The 26,389-nt window shown below is 41.6% G+C and overlaps 1 protein-coding gene across 1 annotated transcript in view; it reads right to left on the minus strand.

The window, feature by feature from the left end:
- The window catches only part of LOC310957905 (sodium- and chloride-dependent GABA transporter 2-like), a gene marked incomplete at both ends in the record, with an annotated part of 39,745 nt that overhangs the window by 393 nt on the left and 12,963 nt on the right, over window positions 1–26,389 (minus strand).

The following is a 26,389-nucleotide window of genomic DNA, read 5'->3' on the forward strand; positions in this document are numbered from 1 at the left end:
ATAATAGACGTACATGTGGACATAATATTCAGTGATTTTGTCTTCTGATTATTTAAAAAATGTCAAAGCCTGGCACTGTTTATGCCATAGCTTTACCAAATGAGCTCTTAGGCTGCTCTAATTATCTTTGAATCTTTTTTATTTATGGCCACAAGTACTTCTGATGGTTTAAAGTCATGGAGGAAAAAAGTGAAAATGCTGTGCTTCGCAGAGTGGATTAAAACTACACCACAGTGGAAAATACCAGGATTTTCGGGCATTTCCCACAACAAATCCAGCGATTAGTCTGCATCTCTGTTACTCATAATCTTCAAATCTTGTTTGTGCAGTAGCAACATGATGCCATGAAAATCCCATAAAAAGAGACACTAATAGGTTTTATATGTTTCTTTCTTTATTCTCTTAGTGTTGTTTTAAATAAATGAAAAAAATACATGTGAACACTAAGCAGCTTTCTCCCTGGAGTTCTTTGTAGTTTATAAGCAAATAAGTGTTTTTACCAAGTCAAACTATTCTTTAACACAACACGCATGCTATTATATCTTCACTCTTTTATGGTTGACTCTGTAGTTTCATTGGGTAAATTGTATTTGAGTGAGTGTGTATGAGTTTGTGGTGAGTTTGACACATGCATTCCTCATATACATCCCTCTGCCCCTAAACCTGTGCAGAGTGTGTTGACTCTATTATCAGTCCGGTGCTGAAATGTTACACCGCGACTTCAAATACTTCCTCTCACCACATCTCTCTCTTCTTCTCTCGTTCTTTTCCTCTCATCTCTTTCCTTCTTTCTCTCCCTCTCCTTCCTTAAGCGGAGATTCACCATCTTATACCACGTCTCCTGCACACACCATAAACATACGTGGAAAACACACAAATTACTGCACGTTACTTTTCATTGTTATATGTTTGAAAAATGCATGACAACAGCCTGAACCATCACCTTCCAACCATTACAGTCCACTTCCGGTCGCAAGATTTTTAAGTTCTCATACGAACCTTGTCGCTCTTTATAGTACATTGCTTGACCCATCTCTTTAGAACGTAAAAGGGGTACCCAGTGCGTTACAAAGTGACACCAAAGTGTCCTGACCAAGCAGCCGTATGTGACGAGTGAGTACCGGTTGCAACACCACATTCACACATATCCCTGCCCACCTGCACTGAAACCTGAGAGTGTGTCGGTGAAACTACTGTCATATTTCTCGGGCTGATGGAACATTCTGCCCAAGTCCGAAAACATAATAAATAGAGGGCCGCACTGTCTGCTCTCGGCTTTAGCATGTATTCGTAATGTGATCACCCACAACCTCCTTGTGCGCTTTTATCGTCGGCTCAGACATCCTTGCCTTAAGCTTTAAAAAAAGAAGAAGAAAGAAACAACAAAGACCAAAGTGCTGTAAGAGACAAAAAAACTCTTGGGTCCATATGTGGTCCCAAATTTAGACAACGCAACTACTTTGAGTACTTTTAAAAGAAAAGCATTTATCTATGCATGAGCTCGAGCATGAGAGTCGTATATTACTGTAAAAAAGAATTAATCAAATTAAATCACAATAAAGGGTTTTGCGTGCGTGCGTGCGTGCGTGCGTGCGTGCCTGCGTGCGTGCGTGCGTGCGTAGATTTGTGTCAGCTGAGGTCTTGGCTGCAGATCTGTGTAGGTGTTGAGTGAACATGTCATCAGAGGGATAAAGGTGTTTGGGGTGGGAGGGCTGTGTGTGTGTGTGTGTGTGTGTGTGTGTGTGTGTGTGTGTGTGTGTGTGTGTGTGTGTGTGTGTGTGTGTGTGTGTGTGTGTGTGTGTGTGTGTGTGTGTGTGTGTGTGTGTGTGTGTGTGTGTGTGTGTGTGTGTGTGTGTGTGTGTGTGTGTGTGTGTGTGTGTGTGTGTGTGATGCCCTGCCGTTTACCTTTTGGCTCACCTTAATGTCTGCGTCCACTCGTCTTTCTTCTCCTCCCACTCATCCTCCTGCCCTGCTCCCCTAGCCCCTTAAGTCACTGAGGTATTTCCACAGCAGTGTGTCAGTGTTAATATTTACTCTGATCTCATGGCTGGACACAGGAGCCCCTCCTCGTCGTCCATTGAACACCTCTCACAGCTCGTCTGCCATGTTTACACCACCGAATGCCAAAACTGGATGTATGAAAACAGAATGGGCTAAAATAAAACTCCTGAAGATCCTCATTGTTTCATTGTAAAATGTGTGTTTTTGTGTTTCTTCACCAAAGATTAAAGAAAAATCGAATTTATCAAGTTTTTACCAAACAGGCCGAGGTCGCTGTTGTGAAATTAGCATTTTTTTTTGGTTTCCTTATTCGTGTCAATGACCGTGCCCCAAATTTCTAATAAAAAACTGAAGGAATAGCCTAAACATTCAATTCAAAGATAGCACAAGGAAGAAACCATCATGATCATTTCATGCATGCCTACGTTGATTGATTTTTAGTTTTTTATTGAGTTTTCCTGCGCTGTAAATCCTGTGTTGTTGAAATACAGGTGCACTCATTTCTAGTTATTGTGCTGTTGGTGTTGTTGTTGCAGATGAATGTATGTCTTGGTTAATATGCAGTTGCCAATAATTGTGAGTAGGTGTGCACTGTAAATTTTGGTGCAGGTGAATTTATTTATTGTGCTGTTGGCTGCGTCTGCGCCACAGAGGCCCATTGTCTCTGTGAGCAGAGGCCGTCATCTTTACGGTAACATCACATTGGTGTAATGTCCCATAACTCATCATTCATGAATGGGAAGCTTTGCATTGTGGGATGTTTAGCAAAAGAAGTATACATGTAATGGACACTAAATTTTGAGTCCCATATAGTTCATATATTTCACTTTTCGTATTGGGACACTTAGGTAAATATGCTGCCAGGGGTGTTATGGGTCACCACAGACTGAGAGAGGAACTGATGTGCACACCCTCTAAATCTGATGCATCATGCTCACCTGCCGAAGTGACGTTCAAAACAGACAAAAAAGTGTAAATGTTGTACATACAGAAAAGACCAGAGAAGCAGCCTTCAGTCTCAACCTTGATTCAAAACACAACCTGACTTTGTCACAGCAATGCATTATGGTCTATCAATGATCTCTTAAACAAGGGACCATTGATAGATCACAACAACGCAACTTGGCAACTTCAGAAAGATGGCATTATATTCTGACAGGCAGTCAAACCTGACATTTAATTTATTTTGACTTGTTAAGAAATTGTTAAATCTAAAAATAAGACATACAGATTTGTAAGAAGAGTACTCCATCACTTTAATCTATCCATTTCTCCGCGTTCCTGTGTGCTTCTCTATCAGTAGTACGTACGATGTTAGAGTGTTTATCATTTCAAAGCGGCGTCTCCATGGAGCTGAGTTGTCCCGGTCAAACCTCTGGGTCACAGGGTCGTGAACTCTGGGTAAACTTCAAGCTGCTGCCTCCCAGCAGGAGAGAAGGCCCAGTCAGTGTGTTCAGTACGTCAGCTGCAGATCAACTATAATGCTGCACTGAACATAAGGACATCACAGGAAAACCACACACATGAACACACATTTTACTATCCTGTGATGACCCATAGAATAAGTGGCAAGCTAATTATTATTGTTATTTTACTGTAATTCTACATCTCATTCTTACATTTTAGCATCAAAATGATGTGACATTTTGAATTTTAGACCAAAAAACATCACGCAAACTGGATCAGAGAGGGAAAAGCAGGTTAGTCTCAGCGTGCATTTATGTGAAATGCCTACCGACACCTCACGGCTGTTGCATATGTTTTCGTGTCTCGTTCACAACTGGGCTGCTGCCACAGGACACAACCCTTGTAAGTGCAATGTTTGTATTGTTTATTGTCTGTTATTTCTCTCTAACCCTGATCAGAAAATCAGAAAGAGTTTAAAAGTACTTGATCAGTCCTTCTGTTCTCCCGATTCATTGTTTTCCCTGCCATCATAGTGCGCTATCAGACTTTTAATTGGCCCCTGGCAACAATTTGACAGTCGATAGAGCAACGACCCCCATTAAACACCTATTTCACTTCCATTTGAAAAAAAGCCCAGAAAAAACAATCAGCAGAGTCTGACTTTTGATTGAGAACAATGATGATTTAGTTAAACTGAAAATCCGATGCCTCCCTCCTGCAGTCCTGCGTTCAGCACAGAAAAACACCTTATCCAGTCGATCCTACAAAAAAAGAAAGAAAAAAAAAAGAAAAGCTGGCTCCTTTTCTTTATCCCCAAAGCAGGATAACAGCCGGCGTTAGGGGAATATCCCGGCTGCCAATTGCAGTAATGGCCCCTAATTCCAAATTAATTCAGTCTAAATGAACTGTCAGAGGGAGATTGATTTGTTGGAGCTGCTGTCTTGATGAGTCCTGTCGTGGGAGGGGGTGATTAGGCGCTGAGGCCTGCGTCGTGCTCTCCCAAAGCCTGAGGCTATGAGGCGAGTTGTTTTTTTTTAGAGCAGGACCTGAGCAGTAACACCAGCTGTTTCTGGGATGACAGGTAAAGGGGACATGTGGCCACTTGGGGATGACGTCCACTGAGTAGGTGGAAGTGGGGAGCAAACGATCTGGGGCATATTTTCATGGTTTTGATGAGACAACGTGTCGCTGACGGGGAGGTTGATAAGGTTTCTGAATAGTCTGTGCGACTTGTAAAAAGAGAGAACTTCCAACAGAAATACCGACAAAGACCACCTCATTTTCAATTACTTTCACAGTTTTGTTGTGTGTTTCTTTGTGTTTTCATCCATAAATTGAATTCCAGCCTCCTTCACACCAAAAAAAGTTGATTCTGCATATAGTTTCAGGCTTTTTCCATGAAGACAACCTTATTAATAGGCTCTCTTCAAAGTTAATTAGCTGTGGAAACGAGGCCAGGGGCACTGGCGTTTCTACCCCAGAGGACTTTGCTATCCCCCCTGATTCCCGGGCTAGGCTAATTATTTCCCAATAACCTTACTTACTGGCCATGCTCCCTCCTCTGGGCCTGAGCCTAACAAGCGTCACCCTGCGACTCGAGAGGCTGTTCTGCTTGAAAGTTTTTAGCCACCTGCCTCGCCGCATGCCCGCCACCGCAGAGATGATTTCCTCCTCTTCCTCCTTCTGAGAGGAAGCTCGTTCAGAAGCTCTCAGAGGCGAGAGGGTGGTGGCTTTCTAAAGGCGCTGCTGTTTGATGTCGAAAATTAAATTCCTTCAAATTCGCCATTAACGCTATTACTTAAAGTATTGGACACACTCCTAAGTATCCCAATGGCATTATGTCTGCTGTCATTAATTTTGCCCTCCTGTAGCTCTCCCTGCAAATATCAATATAAAAAAACCCTTAATATTTAACCTTATTACTCTGGCTGTTTATTTTGACTGTTTATTTACTTTCTTATTTATATATTTCAGACTTGTGTGCTCTCATGTACCGCACATATGAATAAATATGGGCCACATACATATTCTGAGGGCTGAAAAGCTGTTTATGATGCAAAGAGGGAACATCAGAGGCTGAGAGGGGAGGTGGCTAAAATAGGCTGAGCTATTAGAATAGATATTAGAATATATTAGAATATTGGAAATTAAATGTGAACTTGTGATCCTTTGACATACTTGAAGATGAAAGGAGAGAGAAACTAACACTTTAAAGACTAGCGTTTAAGATAACAGTTACCGTATAAAATAGAATTTTCCAGGTGAAAGTCACGATAATTATTGAAGTGTAGCATTTTACCATTTAAGGCTGACAAATAAAGTCACTCTATGATCTCTGGTATGATATATATATAATATATATTTCTAATCCTGTTAATTACTGTATGTTTGTTTCTACAGGAGTGTTTTTCTCATTTGACCATACTGCATTAATCCCCCTTTAAAGCCGTCCCATTACAATCCTCACTAAGCACACAGCCTGAGGCCGCTGCACTGTACACACTTACATACACACTCACTAATGGTCAGAGAAACATGTTTTTCTTCCCCATTGATACCGATCATAACAGATTAAATGCGAGGTTTCTTCATAATAACTGAAGGATGCACAACGCCTATCAACTTAGGTATGTTGGTTGTTTTTTTGCAGACTTGTCATGCATCCAGCTTTTAAGTGCTGTTAATTCCTGAAGGTCTCGAGAACAACACGAGCTAAGAGGTGTTTGTCAGATAAGAAAGAAATCTGCCTTAGATGTGAGATGCTGCTTTGTTTTTCTTGTAATCTTTTACAAATATTTTCATCAGATCAAGCACAAAAGTGAGTTTTTTTTGCGAATTACATGACATTCAGAGAAAAACACATTTAGATCATGAACAGCGATAAGTATTAGCACAGGAAATCTACATCTACAGGCCACAAATCAAATCGATCTTTATTTATGTGGCACTTTTCATACTTTTTACAGTGGCACAAAGTGTTAATGTTATGTTAATGAGCTCCTGTCCTGTAGTAGTAGGCTGCAATTAACACAAATAAAGTTAAAGGTGTTGGAGCTATTTGTTCTCTTCCATATGATACTGCGGTTTAACGTCATTAGTTCCCGTTTATTCGTTTGAATTTTAAGAGTGTCAGATGTGAACACTACGTTGAAAACAGTTAAAGAATTAATGCACCTCATTTAATTTGACTGCAAGACTTAAATTACTGTATGTCTTGGAAATGGAGCAGTATCTTTTCAGATATATACAAATACATTAATTTTTGAGTCTTATTGTTGCAAAAACTGTCTGGACATTAGTAAGAAGAAATGTTCTGTATTAAAGAAATGTTTTAAATGTTGTCATTTGAACCATTTTCATGAGCGTCTCCATCTGCAGAAATCTCCTGCATGAGGAGATTATTTTCCATTTTTTATGTGTGTGTGTAAAATAAGAATAAAACACGTAGGCTGGAATAAATTGGCCTAATTGGAAACATCTTGGAATAGGAAACTTATCGATACTTAGAGGCAGCTGGTTATCTGTATTGTATTGTGGCTAACGTAGTTTGTCAACAGATGACTCAGCCTGTAGCAGGGACACACCAGAACATATTAAACTGCACTGCAGTATTGATTTTGTCTGCTTGCAGTCTCAACATGTAGCTAACTGTGGTGGTGAGTCTTTTGTGATGGTCAAACTCGATCAAATGAGAACAGACTTACAGATTTGATTTCTGTTATTATTATAAACACTGTGCAGATGTTTCTAAATGTAAGCGTTTCAGGGAGGCAAAGAGAGCAAACCCTCTGAATGAAGGAGGTTCAATAACAGCAAACTCCACCATCAGCGTTTATTACAATAACTGGAAACAGCTCATCTTCACACTGAAATGATGATTAAAATATACAAAACAAAAGAAATCACTTATCAGGCTTTGGTAAAGGCACAACGACTAAATCAGAATTTACAGTTGTCTTTATTTATTTGGTGATAAAATACAGATTTGATTATCATGCATGCATCAAAGTTGATTTTAATGTTCGGCACCAGACTGACAAAAACGTAAAAATAGATTCCGTAAAAAGACAGAACCAAATTAAAAAGTCCTCTTTTTTCTACAAATTGAAAATAAAAACCAACATCTCAGAATAAAATAAACACAACACGTGAATTCTCTTTTGTTCTCTTCATTGTCTATAATCTATTTCTACCAAAAGTTTCCTTTTGTCCTCCCATAATGCACCTGGGGCCATAATAGAGCCCGGGCGACTCATTTCCCTGATGGAGCTGCGCTCTGCCTGACACCACTGTCCACACACTCGTTAACAACTTTACTCCTCCGGTTGCCCCCGGCGATGCGCTGGATGGATAGACGGCCCCAACGTCTCCTTGCCTAACTCTCACTCTGTCTCTCTTCACATCGTTCCTCTTCCTCCTCTTCCTCTGCCTCCTGAACTGCAACAGTCACCCTCTCCTCCTCACCTCTGATCTATCACTCCACGCTGCTACTCTTCTGTTTCCTTCGCTTTTTCCTCATTTGTTCAAGAACTCGGAGCAATTCTGCTTTAAGCCCGCTCTTTGATCAATACAGAGTGGGGCTTTCTGACTGCATACATCCTACACCATGGCAGCTTAGCCTATCAATACTATTTAAATTCTCTTCTGGCCCCAAAACAAGCTACTGCATTATTTAGCAGGCATGCAGTCAATTGCACATTATCTACACAACATTAACAGGTAAATGGTGTTCGTGGGGAATCCGTCTAACTATAGTCGTTGAGCGATGTGTCTGCTAGCATCTTTGTCACACTGGACAGTCAATATGGTGGGTTTAGTCTCTGAATCCAATGTGCAGATCTCCTTATCTGTCTCTAACTTATATGACATTTTCTTAATTCAGTGTAAGACAGAGAAATGCTGGTGTATTTTAGAAGAAAAGTACAGCCATTAGAGAGGAAAAACAGCCATAACATGCCGTTACACTGCAGGTAAAACCTGCTCTCCTTTACAGTCTCTGATGGAAAAACAACAGAACAGGGTTGTTCCATTACAAATGGAACAACCCTGTTCAACTTAAAGCAGCAACACAACCATGAGTGTAATGTTCTTCTAGATGTAGGAAAGAATGGGCTACAATAAAAGCCGGGTCTCATTTAGTGTGGAAATGTTTTCCCATCTCCTGAGTTGAAAGGGGAAATATTCATTAAGGAATAAATCAAATGAGCCATGACTGCGACAAGGTTGCAGCGGAAATTCAATTTGTATTCATAAACAGCCACAAGCAAGGAGGTGATAATTCAGAAGAGTTGGGTTACTGAAGCTGTTTTTTTACTTGTTATTTAAAAGACCTGTGTGTGTGTGTGTGTGTGTGTGTGTGTGTGTGTGTGTGTGTGTGTGTGTGTGTGTGTGTGTGTGTGTGTGTGTGTGTGTGTGTGTACATCAATATTGGCAGTTGTGTCTGTTTGTGTGTGTGTGTGTGTGTGTGTGTGTGTGTGTGTTTTCTGCACTCGATCCCCTCGTACAGTAATGAAGTCTGTTGGATGTATTAGTGATGATCATTTGCCAAGTATTGTTTAAACTCTAAACTCAATCACACTAAACAAGCACCAGAGCTAATGTTCTTCCATTAATGTTATGAAACGCTGACTTCATTATAAGAACTATTGTAACACTGGTTTAAATGAAAGCCCTTTACACGTGAAGTTAATAGTTTCTCTTCATTAAAATTTGCTCTAAAAAAACATTCAAACAATAATAATGTTTGGGTTAAAAATGTATACGTATATGAAGTAATTTTTTTTAAAAGGGAGCACATCTTGCCTGGACCTTGTGTGATTAAAGCCTCCCTGTGATATTTAGCTGATGTTAGACTGGTTTATTGTGTGTCTTGTTAAAGATTGCCTTTTGTTTAGTCCCTACGGGGAAAAAAAGTCTTTCTTGTCGTACTTCTCTTCCTGCAAATCCACCTCCAGCTTCACAACACTGCCAACTTACATACACGTACAGAGTTGGAAAGCACATGAAACCAAAGGCCAAGGTCTGGTTGGCGCACATCTCCTTTGTTACTTTTTAACCGCTCTTCTTCAAGCTAACCCCTCAGTCCTCACAAACAGCTGGAGCTTCTTCTCTTCTCACAAAGTGTCTGCTAGAGAGAGAGAGAAAAGAACAACAAACATGTTTAGAGCAGAGAGAGAAAGGAGGAGAGATGAGAGATGGAAAGAGGATGAGTTCTCTGCTGTGTTAGAGAGGCCGCCAAAATCCATTACCTAAGTGTTCTTTATCTTTTCCATATGCTTTTGTTGTCTAATCTATCTCCATAAATCCTGGATTCAGAAAACAAACAAATGGATCAGTCTTGCTTGCTGCAACCAAATGTGTCACTGCTGCTGCAGCGCTGCCCAGAGGCCGGGGGCAGAAGTGCAAGGAGATGTGCACAAAGTGATTAGATGGATGGATGGATGGATGGATGGATGGATGGATGGATGGATGGATGGATGGATGGATGGATGGATGGATGGATGGATGGATGGATGCATGGATGGATGGGTGGATGGATGGATAAATGGATGGGTGGGTGGATGGATGGATAAATGGATGGGTGGATGGATGGATGGATGGATGGATGGATGAGTGAGAGGGTGTTGAAGATAATCAGAGACAGCAGCTGGAGGAATTCGAGGACAGGAGACGGAGTTGCTAACTCTACTTTCTGCTCTGTCGGATCCTCTACTTTGGCCCTCGCATCCTTGATCCTCTCGGCTTTGACTCCCCCACCACCATCTCCCTCCCCCCACTCCCCCCTTCCCTTGCTCTCTTCTTTTAAGGAGGATTGGAGTTTATTCCAGACAATCCACCCCAGTTCAGGAAGTGGAACGAGAGGGACTCAGGGAAATGCAGGATCATGGACGGACTTCCGAGGGGGGAAATCGTATCACAATAGTGCTGGGACTCTTATCAGATTTAAGTGAAGGGGTTTGTGGTTTATAAAGCCAAGAGCTCGGGCTCAGTGGTAAACTTATAGATTGGTGATGGTGGAGGGGGGGATGCACTGATTATTGAAATGAGTTTGAGCCTTAAGAAAGAGAAAGGGAAAAACATAGAGACGCATCATGCGTCACTACCGCAGCCCCCTGATTAGCTTTCAACACTGACACAAGGTGCAAACCGCTGTTATATGCAGACTCCATATAAACAACAGTAAAGGACAGTTTATTGTAAATCCCACTGTAGTAACTCACAGAGAAGGAAGTCCCTCCAGTATTTTAACTTTTACTGTAAACCCACACCTGATCCCAGAGTTTAAATGAATGAAGCTTGATTGTTTCTTGTCAATAGTAAGATGAGAGAGTCGATGCAGTTCTCATGTCTGTGTGTTATGGAGCTGAGAGATGATTCGCTTGGCATAAAACAATGGAAGTAAGGGGAAACAGCAAGCCTTTCCCAGTAAAACAAAAAAAATACACCCAGGAGCACCTCTAAAACTCACTAATATACTGTATATGATATTTTTAGTTTGTTTATTCCAGACACAAACAAAAATATCAGCTGCCGAACTGTGTATCGATAACTCCATGGTGCTGTCCGTGGTGCTGAAGTGGCAAACATTTATTATTAGGACCTCTGTTTGTCCTGTCTTCATTCATTCATTCATTCATCTTCAACTGCTTGTCCCTGTCTGGGTCGGGGGGGGGGGGGGGGGGGGGCTGAAGCCGATCCCAGCTGACATCGGGCGTGGGGCGGGGTACACCCTGGACAGGACGCCAGTCTGTCGCTGTTTGAACAAATCACCTGCTGTCTATAAATGATCACTTTTCGCTTAATAATTTAATTCAATTTTATTTACAGTGCCAAAACAAGTTATCTCAAAACACTTTATATATAGGTCTACCACACCACACTCTATGACATATTTTATGATTTACAGAGACCAAACAATTCCCCCATGAGCAGCAACAAGTCACACTATCTTTAATAACAGTAGTGATAATTATTATAGTTATTATATATAGTACTAATCCAGCAATCTTGTGGCAACAAAAACTTTTACTTCCTAATATGAAGCTACAATAGCTGCAGGTTATCTTAGTCTAACGCAAAGACTTCAAAGAAAGGGGGAAACAGTTAGTTTGACTGTCCAAAGGTAACAAAACCTGCTGTTTCCTGCTTGTTTAATTTGTACAAAAACTTAAATGTAAAATAACTGAAATTGCTTTAATGCTTCCAAAGGTGTCCCCAAATTAATTAACAATACGTTTAGCTTAATGCCTAAACCCAGCCTTCTGATGGGATCTTTACTTTTTTGTGTGTGACGTCAAAAGAGGCAAGATGCTCTTTTTCCTGTGTTTAATTTCAGTTAACTGCAGACAAATGACTCGCTGGAGCGCAGCCACACAGTCATGCACTTTTTTCATGCTTCGACCCTCTTCCAGACCCCCCCATCACGCTGTAGGCTAAACTAGCTAGTGATCAGTCCCAGTCATTAAGCCCGGCAGCAGCAGCATGCTGTGTGAACAAACATCCCTAATCACAGCCTCTTAAAGACTCCTAATGAGCCTCTGCTAATTAGGCCTCTCTCTCCGAGTCAATCTTTTCTCTCTCTGCCCCACTCTGTTAGCCCAGCCTCATTTGTCTGCTATAGATTAGTGTGTGTGTGTGTGTGTGTGTGTGTGTGTGTGTGTGTGTGTGTGTGTGTGTGTGTGTGTGTGTGTGTGTGTGTGTGTGTGTGTGTGTGTGTGTGTGTGTGTATGTGTATGTGTATGTGTATGTGTATGTGTATGTGTATGTGTATGTGTATGTGTATGTGTATGTGTGTGTGTGTGTGTGTGTGTGTGTGTGTGTGTGTGTGTGTGTTGGTCCAAATCAGACCATTGAAAATCATCAGTAGTTAAAGTGAGGGTTTAGGATGGAAAGTCATCAATGATTAAACGTGAGGTTTTGTCTTTTCCCCTTCATCCAAAAATATTCCAGATCTCTGTCTGGTTTTCACAAACATCTTAAAGGTTAAATAGGGAGAATGAGCCATCCAGTGTCTCAAGATCGTAGTCGCAATAACAAAAAATAATTCGAGCAGGACGTGTTGCAAGGTTTGTCAGACCAGCAGCCTACAGGAGACCAGAGTCTGTTTGAGCCTGTTTGAACCCATCCCCTCCGGCAAATCGCACCTTAAAAACAAGTATTAGAGGAGTTTGACTGACAGTTAGCGTTACAGCTAAGTAAACAGGAAAGTTAGCTTACAGATCAAGGAGAAACGTAGCCATTTCGGCACGTGTTTTAATGCCGTTGAACTCCCTTATCACAGTCCATCAAGTGAATGCTTGGTCTATATTGATTGAGTTTTTTTTATCGTTTTTGGCCGTCTCTGGTCACTCAGCTGCTGGGATGAGATAACCATTTCACCCAGTGCCAGCCTACAGTAGCTGCACCCAACAACAGACACCCCTGGCAACCAGCAATGCCGGCCACTTAGTGGCTCGTAAAATGTAAACAGAACGTCGTTGTCAAACCCGTCAACATTTTTTACAAATATTAATTCAGACTAAATATATTTTTTTATGGAAAAGCAATACTTTCATTATGTACCCCTCAAAACGCCCTGTGGGTGTATTATTTCTTTTTTAAACGTAGCTTTGAATAAAGATTCTACATATTCAACCTTTAAGGCTAAAAGTTGCTCGCTAAGATCGCGATCACAGTTCCAGTGTTACTGTATGTATCTAACAATCCTGCATGAGAATATGTGTTATACGGGCACTTGTGTCACTTTTACAGAAGGCTTAACTAGGTCATCAGCCCCCCTCCCTCCAGCTGTCCACACACACACACACACACACACACACACACGCACGCTCCAAAACCCCTGGATTCACATTCAACAATACAAATCCTGGCCAGGAGTCACTAAAAGAGAGACCTCATCATCTGCCAACCTATGAACCTGTGTGTGTGTGTGTGTGTGTGTGTGTGTGTGTGTGTGTGTGTGTGTGTGTGTGTGTGTGTGTGTGTGTGTGTGTGTGTGTGTGTGTGTGTGTGTGTGTGTGTGTGTGTGTGTGTGTGTGTGTGTGTGTGTGTGTGTGTGTGTGTGTGTGTGTGTCTGTGTGTCTGTGTGTGTGTGTGTGTGTGTGTGTGTGTGTGTGTGTGTGTGCTCAGTGAGATCTCAGTGGATCAGTTTGGAGATGAAGATGATTTGCCCTCGGCTGTCACTGACCACACACTCAACTGTTTCCCCTGTCCGTCTAGTCTTCTTCTGTGTCCTCTCTTTCTCCTCTTTGTTTCAAATCTGAGTCTTTGCTCGACTCCAGCTTCGACATGGCTGAATGTGGCCGTCGCTGAACCAGTGAACAAACCACAAACTTGGTCACTGGGTCCAAAAATCACAACTCTATCATGTAAGTGTGGAGTAATGGCCACTTTGTGTGTGTGTTTGTTCTGATAGACGTCCGGCCATGTTTGCATGTCTGTGCATGAGGCTGTGGAATATTTTTTTCACATATTGGGGTGAGAACCGCCCGGAGGCAATCCCAGCCCACCTTTAATTGTAGTATTTCGAGTAGAGCTATTTTAAGGCGTTTGCCTCCCCAAGTGGTCCAAACCAAAGAATGTATAAAAAATCAACGTAGCATCTCCGTCTGTTCTCTCAACTTGATCCAATCATCCTCGCCTACGGGAGTCGCCATCTTGTCAGACTTTGACTCCGCCTCATTTCCTCTTACCAAAAAACGGCATGTATGTGACGTTGGGGGGAGGGAGATACTTCCATCTGGCTGACGTTTACCTCAGAGGAGAAGTGAGGGCCAGAGGCTAGCTGTCACTCAAGAGGCCGCGCCCCTAATTATTCATAAACTTTAACCTCCAATAAAATAAAAACTAGCCTGGTACAAAAACAATCACCCCCCTCAGTGTTGTCATGGAGATATGACCTAAACATACAGACTATAATGTTTTTTTATACCAGGCCTTAAATAGGTTAAATTATGCTGTGATAAAGGCTTGTTTAACATGGGGGTCAATGAGAAACTGCTCTATTATGAAACCTGCCCCTAGTGGACACCGGACAAACTGCAATTTTCGGCACTTCCTTATTGGATCAACCAGGAAGTCACTGTGGTGGGGGCTTGGTTGATACGCATTATTTCAAATTAAAATATGGCTGATACAGTAGATACCTGACACTTGTACTTGTTACCATCAGAAACCAGTAACCACATGCGTCACCAAATAAGACTTAAATCTGGAGGACTATAACTTTAAACACTCTGCTATGGGTTATGATTAGTTGTGATGCCATTTTACCAGGTTGATGTTTATTGTGTGAGGTGCCAAACCAAACCAACGGCCTTTCGGCAGCTTTGAAAACACACACACATAAGCACACACAAGCTCTGGGTCTGTAGCGCCCTCTGAAAGACAGCGGTAATGGCTTGTTGAGCTGCTATAAGGCCGGGCCTCGGGGCCGGTCACAGCCATATCTCACACAGTATCGATCAGCTCAGAGCTCAGTGTGGCCCACAGCCCTTCGTCCCTTCCTTCTTCACTCCCCTCTCCCCCCTGTTCTTGATCCTGTAAAGTTATAACTGTACTCGTGTCAGCCGGGTAATTATCATTGATCTGCTGCTGCAGAAGGGGACAAATTCCACTGTTGCTCTCCCAGCTGATCCGTGATCTGTCACGGCCCGACTTCACCACAGTGCAGATGGACACTTGTTGCCACGAGCTGGATGGAGAGATTTAACATAACCATCATTAGCCAAACTTCGTATTTTCAACAGAGATTGATTTCAGATGAATACAATTCTTCTCCCTCTGGCATTAAAAAACAACCCATGGCTCCCAAAAACAAATCAGCTTAAGACATCAAGTCATCTTTCCTCAAATCAGATTCCTGTTACTTATTTAGATGATAATTAATAACAACCATTTACAGTCAATGGTGATGGCCACAAGCCCCTAATTCATTTTAATGTTGGCAGTACAAGCACTGATGTCAGCCAATGAAAAAACAAATATGTTTCCAATCATATTATAAATTAAGCTGTCCTCATTCACTGTTAATACATATAACTACAAAAAGTAACGCGCTGTAATTTCTATGTAAGTCAAACATTTATTACTGTAGAAATGACCTCCGCAGCAAATTCAATTCAATTTTATTTACACTGCCAATTCACTACAAAAGTTATTTCAAGACACTTTACATATAGAGTAGGTAAAGACCACTATGACTTATTTATGATTTACAGAGACCCAACAATTCCCCCATGAGCAGCAACAAGTCGCACCATCTTTAATAACAGTAGTGATAATTATTCTTGTTATTATATAAAGTATTTGTCCAGCAACACAGTGGCAACGAAAACCTTCTCTTTAGCAGGAAAGAGTGAAAAGACAGATGGACAGAGAGACACGGGAATTAAAAATAATTTTATATTTCATAAGAAAACCGAATTTCTGTGCAGGAGTTTTCCTCTGATATCACACAAACCTGATATAAGTACGTTGCATAAATACAAACTATGATGTAAACACTCCTGAGTGTCTTTGTGATGGGAAAAATGGCTCTTTGAAGGGAGCTGGATCTTAATATCACATTAAACTAAGCCAGAGGTTTTCAAAATGAGAGGGTGAAGTATATTGTTTCTTCAGGTATTGCTCGGGGTGCATAGCAGTAAATGTAATTTCTATTAACACGGGGTGAAACAGTTTGAAAAAGCATTTTATAAAAGCAGATGTGAAAACCGGGTATATAAGTTCGATCACAGTTGTATAGTTTCAAGTGCTTCACTGTTATCTTAGAGCATCCCGACGTTTTCATCCCACTTACCTGCTGGTACACACAAGCAGCAAGTTCATCGTCATAGAAAAGAGTCTAGATGGTGTCACATCATAACAAATTAGGCGGACAGGGCAACAGGGCAGCAGATTGGTACATTCATCACAGGAGAAATAGATCATGTCACTGTTGTCTGTTCTGCAGAGGCCTATCTGCTGCTGCTGCTGTGGGCCTACAGATGGAGCGGCCCAGGTACTACATCAAACACAACTGTAGGAAATGAGGCCTTCATGACAAGTAATAGGTTTTATTGAGTGGATGATGAGTGTGTTTGAAATGTATCAGGACGCTCTCAGAGTGGCACACTTTGTACTTTCTCAGAGAACACAAAACGTTCTGCTTTTTCCTCTGGAAGGCTGATGGATGACTGATTACTGAGGTGAGCAGGAAGATTTATTAGTGTTTATCCGGTCACCTGCGGCACTGGAACCTCACAAAGAAAAAAGTTTGAGTGTGCATTTGAATCTGTGCCTGTAATTCCTTTGAATATGTCTTCTTTCAGTTTGTGTGAGCAAAACAAACCCAGCTATCAGCATTCTCCAATCAAAGTCTATTACGGAGGGAGTGTGATTGCGTGTGTCTCAATGTCCCTATATCCTTTTATAAAACACAACTGATAAATTCTCTTTTTGTAACCTCTGCAGGGTTCAGTGGCTACGTTCAATGACTGTGAGAAAGAAAGAGACAGGGAGAGGAAGAGCGACAGGCAATCATTTCTCTGTGCGAGCGCCAGAGCGGGTAGGCGAGCAGATGAAAGCCCATTTTCCTCTGATTAAGTCCTCTGAAAATATTCCATTTGTCAGTGCCACTGCAGCTGAGACAGGCCCCGGCCCGCACAGCCAGCCGACTGTATCTGTTGACTATGTAGCCGCTGCGATTTACATCGCTCACTGACAACATCATCATTTCCTCCTTTAATGTCCTCCTTCACTTCTGTGTATACCTCCCTCCCATCCCACTATCCCTCCACCTTCGTCACTGCTTTCCCTCCTTCATTCCCCCTCTCTCATCCCATCCACAGTGCTCAGCACCACCTACCGCCCCTGCCCCCCTAACAGCCTATTTTTGTTTGATCTGCCCTCATTGCAAGGTTGACTGCTACCAAAGAGGGGAGAGCAAAGCGGGACCTGGCTCTGTCTTCGTCATAGTCATTTTCAATGTCATAAATTTCAATTTCCAATCTTTCGGCCCTTTTTTTCTCCCCCTGTTCTTCAACTTCCCCTCCTCCTCCTCCTCCCCCTCCTCTCATGGCATACCCATCATGGGAATTTGTCAATTCTGTTTCTCTCTGTCTTTCCCTCTCATTCATTCTGACTCCCTCTCTCCAAACACCTATTGGCTATTATCCTGTCTCATGTCTTCCCCAGACTTCTGCCACACAGAATGCAATTTTCCCCCGGCCGCATCTGTGATGAGATTCAAATGAAAGATCATTAATATTTTGTTCAAAAAGAAATGGAGTTGTGTCTCCTATTTTAAATATTGTCATTTTCCCTCCCCGTGCTCGGCTGCCATCGAGATGCTCTTTCTCACCTCCACCACATCAGGGGTATGCAGATGATCACATTTTCTGTTACTGCACCACCACCACCCCCTCCCCCCGTATCTGATGAATGCGTGTGTGCATGCGTTTGTGTTGTATGTGCCTGTAAAAGCTGTAGAAAACCCGACAGGCATACAAAAAGATATTTGCCCTTTGTCTCTTCAGAAGGTCTTTAACTTGGAGACACTGACAGGAGCAGATGAAGCAGCTGTGAGTGTTGTTGTGTCAGGAAAAGACGGAGTGGCACCATTAACAGAGCCCAGTCCCTCTGACAGACTGAAGTATAAAGAGAATAACTGTTCAAGTCAAGTTTATTTAGTGAGAGTGTTGATGAAGAGGGCAGGCTTTGTTAGTTTTGCAAGTGAAATGAAATACACACTTAAATATAAAAAGACTGTCAGGGTAACTGACTAAATGTTTTGTAGATAACATTGATGATGATGGTTTTTCCTAACTCCACAGAACATTCTTAAAATCCTTTTCTATTCTATTTTTTATCTGGATCCACATAAGCTTTCTAAAAAGTGGTCGCTGATCTTCCTGGCGTCCACACAGGAAGCGACAACAATTACAGTAAAAAACAGTAATAAAATCACATTTTATCATTAAAACAAAACAACTATATCAATAGTAACAATAGTAGTAACAACAAAAACAACAAGCTCAGCCTCATAAATAAACAGTGAATAAGTGAAAACACACCACAGTTAACAAACAATAAAAAGTAGTAATCAATTTCTATAAATCTAAAGGGATTCATTCATTTATGTTTATATTGATATATATTTTTTTTTTAATCTGTTGTACTTGTGTATAAACTGTGCTATAATCCAGTTGTATTCACATTTTGGAAGTATAGTTGTCTTTGTCCATCCTGGGAAAGAATAACTATTGAACAAACAGCATGCAAGTTCTTTACAACAAAAAATATCAATTCATGTTTTTAATTAATCAGCTGCCCTCATTCACTGTACTACTATACCATCGGTGCGTTCCATTTACCTTTGATGTTGGAAGTTGGAGCCGGGAATAACGTCACACCCGAGTTATCGGCATTTCAGTTACAAAGTCGGAAAAAAACACGGCTGAAGCTACCAGGCTACGGTTAGCCGTTGTTAGCACGGCCTGCTTTGTAGTTCACATTTACACATGAAAAATGTAAATTACACCATGACAGCATTTCCCTATATATATATATAAGCTATGTTTACGGCTGACTTATTGTGAAAACAAATAGTAAAAAGTGTTTATAAAATGATTATTACAGGAGCTTCTTTACTGTCTACAACCCGGGCAGCCATCTTTAAATGTCAACTCGGGGGTTGTGTGGATCATCCGAAAATCTGACCTCGGGGGTCGTTCCAGTTGAAAGTTCTGACTCGCAGCTGAGAAATCCCTACTTCCACGTAAAACTGGGACGGGCCATGTTCTATTCACTACACACAGACAATAGCCGATGGGACCAATGCGTTCTGTCTCGTTTGCTCTCCACATTTAAAAAGATTAGTCTGTGTCAGACGCATTCTCACTTACTGAAAATATCTGTTTGGTTTAGGCGAGTGGTGGCGCCTGGTTAGAGCGTGCTGGAGGCAAGACATGAGGCAGATCACACGGCTGTCAAAGAGCTGGTTCATAATTTGGTCATAAACAACGATTTCCTTTAATTTGTCTGAAAGAAGTTCTTAAAGTCTTCTGTCCAGTTAGACACTGGTGATTGACATTAGTTGGCGTCTTCGTAAATTAACCTCCTTCACCCTCAAAAGTTGGTTTCCTTCTTGTTTTGCGTGAGCCGCATGATAGAAATGTCATCAACGCGCCCACTCGCTCGCTGTGAATTCTCACACACGGGCTCGATCGGACATCACACAGACTTTGTGCAAAGGGTGCTGGTAGGTTAAAGTCTGTTTGATGTCATTTTGTTGTCACATTCAGCTCCTCCTAGATACATTTAGGTTTGCAGTGCATGTGTGAAAGGGGTTTAAAACTGCAGCTTTGGGGAGTTCTGCGATCCTGGAGCAGTTTCCCACTTAAAACTTGAAAAGTTAAACCTGAGAAAAACAGCAGAAGCCGACAACGCAGCACAAGCTTCACAAATACAGCGGACAGGGAGGCCAGTTGTGTGGAAGCTGAGGATTTACTTTGCTGAATAGTTGTTGCTGCAGCGTGATTGGGCGACTGCTGCTTCAGGTGGAGTTAAATGGGGCTTTCAAAGACAAGCGAGAACAAATTAACGAGCAGAGAACACGACTGATTTAACAGACAGAACGATGGTGTTGATGGAGAATGTGCACCACAGGAAAAAGAAACGGTAAAGTTGTGAAATGTAATTTGGGAAATAATCAGCATTCATTAGCCCACAGGGCCCTTCCTCCAAGCCTCTCTCTCTCTCCCTCTCTCTCCCTCTCTCTCTCCATCTCTTCCTTCTATCGCTTAATGTTCCCTCTCTCATGGAGGCATCATGGGTAGCCCGCTCACTGCTCACCCAAGCGTTGCCCATTTGCCTGCTGTCGCGCCAGCTCGCTTTCTAACCAAACTTTACTCCTACCTGACACTCTCCCCCTCCCTCCCTCCATCTGCTCATTAGCATCACATTAGCATTTCATTTGCATGTCTTCCAATCTGATTCAATTCAATATGCTCCGTTTCTCGCATCCTTTTTATTTTTTTGAACTTCTCTTCCCTCGGTAGAATTCGTTCCTTCTCGCGTTGTGTTCTCGAACTTTTGGTTTTGTAAATATCTTCAGAGGGAATGACGTCTTTTCTGCTCCCATTCTCTCAATGCACAAAATGTATGCATGTTTTTCACACACACTTCAACTCACTTGTACTTTATTTCACAGTTAAAAACATGGAGAAACGTGAATTATGACACCACTTTGTCAGTTTAACATGGCACGTCTTTCATCGTCAGCATTTGTTACAGCGATGAAGCTCTCATAGTAAAATATCACTAGAAGGACAAACCCGCTGTACTGTACTGTATTATGACAATGTCAGTAACCTCACTTTTCATGCCAATGAAGCTTGAATGGAGTCAAATTTATTTCAATCTCTTGTCTGGAAAGACACAGTAATTAGCCAGGTGAGCAGAGCGGGGCGGGGTCACACTCAGGCAATTAAGAAAGTGACAGCCCATCCAGCACAGTGACAGGCCGGGGCCTCGCACACACGCACGCAAATGCATTCACAGAAATACAAATGTATACACACAACCGACACCCTTGCAATCGTTTTATAAAAGTCACAGGCAACCTAATTAACATAAAAGCACTGGATCTCTGTCTTACACCCTGCACAAAAGTGGAAACAAGAAATTCACCACTGGCATTTGAACCCATAGACAACATTAACAATATTGTCAATAACTGTCCCTATTTGCATTATTCTACTGACTATTTAAAGTTATCACTTGTAATATGTAGAAACAAAAGCTTAGAGTGAGCAAAAGGTGGATTATAACTCATTAGTTTTATACTACCAGGGATGTCGGGATTAACTGATTTTTCCATCACTATAAGAACTGTAGAAGCTAATATCTATGTAGTCCTGATTCCTGCATTGCATTGTTGTTGTAATGTCCCTCACCTGAAGCGTTGAGAAGAAATCTGTAAAAAGATCAAAGGAACTGACATTCGAGCCTTATAGTTGCCAAAAAAACGCCTTTAATCGGCAGCGTGGGAGCATTTTGTATATCTACATTTGACCAGGGAGTTGTTGTTGAAGATGGATATCCAATTTGTAAAGCATGCTGTTTCAAAGGGATTGCAAACGGTCCAACACTTTGAACATGATCCAACATCTTCAAGATAATCACCCCCTCGTTTATGCTCAAGTCAAGGTAAAAAAAAAACAACAACTTAACTAGTGAGTTTAACGTTACTTATCTAAACAAAACTTGTTAAACTGGGCCGAGAGGAGTTCACAATGTGTTACTGTAGTAGTTTTTTGAATGTAACTCCAGTTCTATGAGTTCATAGGTTTACATGTTTTATGTGCAAGACCAAAAGATGATGTATCTTTTTCCTTTCTTATTGTCGAATAATAAATTCTGATTAATAATCGTGAAAACCGTGATATCTCCTCTGACAAAAATAGTGATATCTAAATCTCATATTGTGACGTCCCTTCATACTACATTATGAGTCTAAACAGGTTTTGAGTTTTGACACAAGAACTTCCCCTTTCAATCGTATCTCACAGCCGGATGATAAGTTATTCAGGTGCATAAAAATAATTGTTGGGTCTATGTAAATCATAAATAAGTCATAGAGTGTGGTCTTTACCTACTCTGTAAAGTGTCCTGAGATAACTTTTGTTATGATTTGGCACTATCAATAAAATTGAAATTGAATTTAATTACATGGACATTTAACTGCATCTGTTGAAGAAGATAATGTTATGATAATTGAAACCTCCACAGTGGGATGGGTGATGTTGTTTTGTCAACAGTTGTATTGTTTTTTGACATAATCAGAATTTAGGAAAGATTAAAAAGTTATCAAACATGCTCCAACCTTCAGCTGATTCCATTTCTTAATTCAGTTCATCAGAAACAGAGCGCACTAACTAAAGCCGGAGCTACTGTTGATTATGTGTTAAAGCCAGAGAAAATGTTGGAGAATAAACTTTTCACTTATGAGGAATAGTTTCCATTTCTCACTTGTAGCAGACAGGAGATCGTCTGTTCTTACTGACTGTGCATTCAAACCAGGAGCAATGGAGGCGATAAAATCCCCCGCAATGCGAGTATCGCGTCGCTTGATCACATTTGTCACATTTTTGATCATCGCTTCATCGCTTCAATCGCAGGTAGCAGCCGAGAGGGCTAGCTGACTGAAGCTAACCCCGGCCCAGCCTACTCTGCTGTTGTGCTAAATGGGAAGTTATGCTAGTGCTAACGAGGATCTGAATGCTTAAAAGAACAGAAATGAGCTCTCAGAGGAAGTGTGTGGCTCTTAAAAGAGTCAATTAACCTCCGAAGCTGTACAGGGTGCCTTGTCTCCTGTGGATCAGACCAGAGACACGCTTCACTCTGCACTGACCACTTTCTTCTTCTTCCTCTGGATTTCCGGCACACTAGATACCTAAAGGCACATCGCCGCCATCCACACCACTTGAATGTGTCTTCAGCGTCGGCTCTTACTGACGGAAGTTCCCAGATCTCTTCTTCTCTCCAGTTAGACATTTTTGTAGCGATCTTTGTAAATCCCCCTTCCTCTTCCCCCTCTTGTTTTTTTTTTCTTCCGGTTTGGCCAGAAACATCATCAACACGCCCACTCGCTCGCCGTGAATACACCACACGGTGAACTGAGATTACACAGACTTTGTAGGGAGCTAGCAGGGTAGACAAAGTCAGAAACCTTTTAAAGTTTTTCGATCCATCACACACACACACACACACACACACACACACACACACACACACACACACACACACACACACACATCCCACAGTTAAGAAACACACGGGATTTGATGCGACAGTTTTGTGTGCTCATCTGTGCAGTTAATGTGTTTGTGACATTAGCCAGAAGAAGGGAGCGCTCTCCCTTTGTCTCCCATCTTCTCACCCCAGCACCAAAACCTGTGTGTGTGTGTGTGTGTGTGTGTGTGTGTGTGTGTGTGTGTGTGTGTGTGTGTGTGTGTGTGTGTGTGTGTGTGTGTGTGTGTGTGTGTGTGTGTGTGTGTGTGTGTGTGTGTGTGTGTGTGTGTGTGTGTGTGTGTGTGTGTGTGTGTGTGTGTGTGTGTGTGTGTGTGTGTGTGTGTGTGTGGGATACAGCGTCAGGCAGTTATAAATGGCCATCATTTCCCAAACCACTCTGTTCTCCATTGTGGAGCGCTTGTCGCCGCGGGGCGGGAGGGAGGTGATGTGTGCGTGTGAGTGTGTGTAGGAGGATGTAAGGGTGTGTGAGGGGGTAATAGAGGAAGTGAAGGGGCTGGCTGTCCCAGAGGGAAACTGCAGAGAGTAGCAGAGACGCATCACTAGGTAGTCTGGAGAGCTGTACAGAGTGCAAGGAGACAATTGTGGAAATATAAAGACATAGGAAACTTGATTTTTAAAAATTGTAATAAAGAGTCTTGAGTCTCTGAAACAATGCAGAGGACATGACCCGGTTGTCATGTGTCAGTGGTGCTTTAGCTATTTCACAGCTACTGCAGTCAGAGTTTTTTCCCCTTACATCTCATAAGTTCATGGACTTTTCTCATCTTCCCTCATAGTGAGCCGAAGTGAAAGCAGGTTCTGCTCCAGAAGAAAACCTCATTCAAAATCAGATAGAGATACAAACAGAGCTGCTCTTTTTTTTTTGGCATGCTTTTTTGATCAAATAGTCAGGAGGATATCGTCATAAATGACCCACCATATTAGATATGTGTGACTAACAGACACCAACTCTGCACCTTTTATTTCTCATGTAATTCAACAGCTCACAGTCAGGCGAGTTCAGGTACATCAACACTACCATCCATGAATTCATTTTAATTTATTTTAAACTGGATTTTATTTCAGATCATTTAAACTTGATATAGTGACAATAACTTTTTCATACAAAACACTGTGACAATGCAGATGCAGAAAACATGTTTGCATTGTACATTTCTGCGAACCACAACGTTTTTGGCACCCCTCTACGTCTCTGTGCAACGTTTCAACGTAAAAGTATAGATGTGAACAGCAGAAGTCAGGTGACGTAGTATAAAACTGCACTTAGGGAGGAGGTCGGGTCAAACACACACTTGTCTTTCACCTGGAAGACCACAGTTTGTCTCCCATTTGTGTCCCGTCTCGAGTCAAAGCTTAATAGACGTACGTATTTTAACCCAAACTACGATCTTTTCTCAACCCTGACCATGTTGTTTTGATGCCTAAACCATTAATAGTTTATTCATTCATTCATCTGTGGTTTGCAGAAACGTTTTCCTTTTACTGGGCTTGGGTAAGTTAAAATGTTATACTATGACCACTTGGAGTGGTAGAAGTCGGACATTTCAACCAAATATTAAATGTTTTTTCAGCTATTCATTTTTACTTTACTGCTCTCTAGTTTTTACACACCTTCTCTCGATCCCAGCATGTGGTGTGATACTTACCCAGGTTGAGGGCTGGCATGCTCTGTGTGATTCCTGCAGAGTCCTGCTTACATTGGTCGTACAGTGGAAACAAAACTGAGAAAAGCACCTGTTCCAAAAGTGAGATGAGTAGAGTCAAGCCGAACCATGAAGTGGAAATTAGGCTTAAGTTAGCCAATAGTTTAATGGTAAAAATAAATATTCTATAGATTAGATTTGTTTGTTTTTTTAACCATATTGGAGGTTTCTGTGTCCACAATCTCTCTGCGTTCACCCTGGTACCTGCAGAAGCACCCTATGGGAACTCAAAGTAGACCTTAAAGTGTAAGTCCAGCGAAAATGGACCCCATGGTTTTTTCAGCATTAAAAAATACATCGAGTAAGCCATCAAGACAGTTTTAGCCCCAAAGGGCTAACACGGATGAGCTCGGGTTGGTGCGCTGAATGCATCCAAAACGCCATTTTTTAGTCACTAATACTGCTCAAAATCACCCCAAACCTCTGCTGTAGCATGATTAGGGTCCCTACACATAAAACGAAGCACCAACAACGTAGCTGGTTTATTAAAAAAGACTGTTTTACAAGTCTGTGCCTTACCAGTAGGACCATGTTGACAGGTAGTCCGTACAAGTCGATGTAGTTTCATGCCGAAAATGGGGTCAATTTTCTTCAGACTTACGCTTTAACAGATTCTGAAAAAAGAAAATCCTGAGCATTTCATTTTTTTCTATATTTGAGAATAATTTGACTAAATATCTTTTAAGCAAAGCTTTTTTTTTTCTCGACTTGTGTCAAGGGTTCATTGAAAGTCTTACTTTTCTAACACAGCGGAGGCCATTTTTGGTGCCAGCTAAACTTCAGGATATAATTGTCTTTTGTTTTATTCTTATATCCTTCTCCAAGCATTTTATTCACTCAACTGTACTCATTCTTACAACTTAAGAATCTTTTGTTAATGGTATTGTGTTTTCCTTTGGCAGTCGTGAAGTTTAGGATTTAAAACGGTTAATGACGCTCGGCTGTGCTTGCCCACTATGAGCTTTTCTTATCCTCTTTTCTCTTAAACTGTTAAAGCAGTTCGGTTACACTGCGAGTCCAACCATTGAGATTAAATTGGTCTATCGAAAGCAACTCGTGGCCACGGTTCATCTTGTGATTTGGATTTGGCGTCAGTGGATGTAATATAGTAGATTCCAAGTGTTATTATCTTCTTCTGCATAAAAAAATGAAAGCTTCCCTCAATGCTGCACTTTGTTTCAAAAACTAGGACTTCCTCTTCTCCCTCTCTCTGTCTCCGACACACTGAAGTAACATATTTGTTTGCTGTATGTGGAAAACATTCACAAACATTCCTGCTAATTATCTCATTCCCCCAGTGTCACATGGACAGTCTGACGCCTGACGTGGCCGCAACACCTTTCCTCCTTTTCTCAGAAATGTTATAGACGCTCCATCTTTCCCTCTCTCCCTTTTAAAAGAAGGTTAGAAATGAAATGGTAAAAACAGCAGGGGACACTGTGAGTATGTGTGTGCACCCACTTCAATATATTACAAATGTCTTC

Source organism: Echiichthys vipera (assembly GCF_963691815.1).
Source record: "Echiichthys vipera genome assembly, chromosome: 15".
Lineage (NCBI taxonomy): Eukaryota > Metazoa > Chordata > Actinopteri > Perciformes > Trachinidae > Echiichthys > Echiichthys vipera.